The sequence below is a fragment of the Phallusia mammillata genome, chromosome 6, assembly GCF_965637545.1.
Source record: "Phallusia mammillata chromosome 6, kaPhaMamm4.hap1.1, whole genome shotgun sequence".
Taxonomy (NCBI): domain Eukaryota; kingdom Metazoa; phylum Chordata; class Ascidiacea; order Phlebobranchia; family Ascidiidae; genus Phallusia; species Phallusia mammillata.
The window spans coordinates 22606288-22608787 of NC_137257.1; the positions used below are offsets into that span (position 1 = coordinate 22606288).

Here is a 2500-nt window from a genome sequence, read left to right on the forward strand (position 1 = left end):
CAAAAACCGACCGGGCCGGCGTTTCGTCGCGCCCGACACGTCTTGGCGACTCTGGGTAACTCAGCGGATCGCACGGTCTCGCACCGGCGACGGATCATTCAAGTGTCTGCCCTATCAACTTTCGTCGGTAGGGTATCGGCCTACCGAGGTTCTTACGGGTGACGGGGAATCAGGGTTCGATTCCGGAGAGGGAGCCTGAGAAACGGCTACCACATCCAAGGAAGGCAGCAGGCGCGCAAATTACCCATTCCCGACGCGGGGAGGTAGTGACGAAAAATAACAATACAGGACTCTAAACGAGGCCCTGTAATTGGAATGAGCACACTTTAAAACCTTTAACGAGTATCCATTGGAGGGCAAGTCTGGTGCCAGCAGCCGCGGTAATTCCAGCTCCAAAAGTGTATATTTAAGTTGTTGCGGTTAAAAAGCTCGTAGTTGGATCTTGGGCGCAGGCGGCCGGTCCGTCGCAAGGCGTGCACTGGCCGCACCTGGCCCTCACCCCCGGCGCTCCGCCGGTGCCCTTGACTGAGTGTCGGCGGCGGCCGGGACGTTTACTTTGAAAAAATTAGAGTGTTCAAAGCAGGCGGCTCGCCTGAATAATGGTGCATGGAATAATGGAATAGGACCTCGGTTCTATTTTGTTGGTTTTCGGAGCGCGAGGTAATGATTAAGAGGGACGGACGGGGGCATTCGTACTGTGCCGCTAGAGGTGAAATTCTTGGATCGGCGCAAGACGAGCGACTGCGAAAGCATTTGCCAAGAATGTTTTCTTTAATCAAGAGCGAAAGTCAGAGGTTCGAAGACGATCAGATACCGTCCTAGTTCTGACTATAAACGATGCCAACCAGCGATCGGGGGGCGTTAGTTTGACGACCTCCCCGGCAGCTTGCGGGAAACCAAAGTCTTTGGGTTCCGGGGGAAGTATGGTTGCAAAGCTGAAACTTAAAGGAATTGACGGAAGGGCACCACCAGGCGTGGAGCCTGCGGCTTAATTTGACTCAACACGGGCAATCTCACCCGGCCCGGACACAGTGAGGATTGACAGATTGAGAGCTCTTTCTTGATTCTGTGGGTGGTGGTGCATGGCCGTTCTTAGTTGGTGGAGCGATTTGTCTGGTTAATTCCGATAACGAACGAGACTCTGGCTTGCTAACTAGTTACGCGACCCGATCGGTCGGCGTTTAACTTCTTAGAGGGACTAGTGGCGTTTAGCCACACGAGATTGAGCAATAACAGGTCTGTGATGCCCTTAGATGTTCGGGGCCGCACGCGCGCTACACTGACCGGATCAGCGTGTGCTCGCCTTGGCCGAAAGGTCCGGGTAACCCGCTGAACCCCGGTCGTGCTAGGGATAGGGAATTGCAATTGTTTCCCTTGAACGAGGAATGCCCAGTAAGCGCGAGTCATCAGCTCGCGTTGATTACGTCCCTGCCCTTTGTACACACCGCCCGTCGCTACTACCGATTGAATGGTTTAGTGAGGTCCTCCGATTGGACCTGGCGCGGTCGGCAACGGCCGGGCCGGTGTCCGAGAAGACGATCTAACTTGATCATTTAGAGGAAGTAAAAGTCGTAACAAGGTTTCCGTAGGTGAACCTGCGGAAGGATCATTAACGGTCGACGTTGGGCGTCAGCGCACAACGGTCGAGGCGAGGCTCGAGAAACGGCTGCGACCGCACGTGCGTCACTCCAATGTGCGCGCGTGCGCGACCGCCCGAACGGCGAAGGTACCCCGGCCGCTGCCGGGATCCCAACGCCACCGGTCACCTGGTAAATTGCGCGCCGAGTGCCAGCTCCGCGAAGCCGGCTTCATGCGTCGGCGAACCGACTAGGTCGGGTCGACCGCTCGGCGCCAGTAATTTTCGAATGCTACCACATTGTGCGCGGCGCAGTGCAGAACAAATGTCAATCGAGGGCTCTTGGCGGTGGATCACTCGGCTCGCGAGTCGATGAAGGACGCAGCTAGCTGCGTGAATTAATGTGAATTGCAGGACACATTGAGCATCGACGTTCTGAACGCAAATTGCGGCGTCGGGTCAATCCCGGAGCCGCGCCCGCCTCAGGGTCGCGTTTCAAACGCTCCCGCGCGGTTTGTCTCCCCTAAAAAGGAGAAGCCGCGTCGGGCTGGTGCGGTGTCGGCTGGCGGTCCGTACGGGCGCGCTGGTCGTCCCGCTTATGACAGCACGAACTGCCTACTGCGTGCAATTTGGGTTGCGACGCGGCACGGCGACGCAGGCGAGCGAGTCTCGCGAGTCGGCCTCGAAGAGGACTGCGGCTCGCGAGCTCGCCCTGCCAGTCAAGCGCCCGCCGTCTAATGCCCGTCGCAGAACGCCCGCCGCCGCGGTAGGCTGGTCGTCGACGAACGCCTGGAGCTGGGCTCCAATTTTCGGCCTGAGGTCGGACGAGGTTACCCGCTGAATTTAAGCATATTACTAAGCGGAGGAAAAGAAACTAACGAGGATTCCCTCAGTAACGGCGAGTGAAGCGGGATGTGCCCATCG

The 2500-nt window shown here is 57.5% G+C and overlaps 3 non-coding genes across 3 annotated transcripts in view; all 3 read left to right on the forward strand.

The window, feature by feature from the left end:
• Positions 1 to 1612, forward strand: part of LOC145235401 (small subunit ribosomal RNA) — a 1824-nt gene extending 212 nt beyond the window's left edge. The window contains exon 1 of the ribosomal RNA XR_013861899.1: positions 1 to 1612. This exon is cut by the window's left edge and continues 212 nt beyond it. This is a non-coding gene — a ribosomal RNA (small subunit ribosomal RNA).
• Positions 1613 to 1913: 301 nt separating this feature from the next.
• Positions 1914 to 2067, forward strand: LOC145235020 (5.8S ribosomal RNA). Its single transcript, XR_013861531.1, has one exon. It is a non-coding gene; the product is annotated as a 5.8S ribosomal RNA (ribosomal RNA).
• Positions 2068 to 2386: 319 nt separating this feature from the next.
• Positions 2387 to 2500, forward strand: part of LOC145234891 (large subunit ribosomal RNA) — a 3685-nt gene continuing 3571 nt past the window's right edge. The window contains exon 1 of the ribosomal RNA XR_013861435.1: positions 2387 to 2500. This exon is cut by the window's right edge and continues 3571 nt beyond it. This is a non-coding gene — a ribosomal RNA (large subunit ribosomal RNA).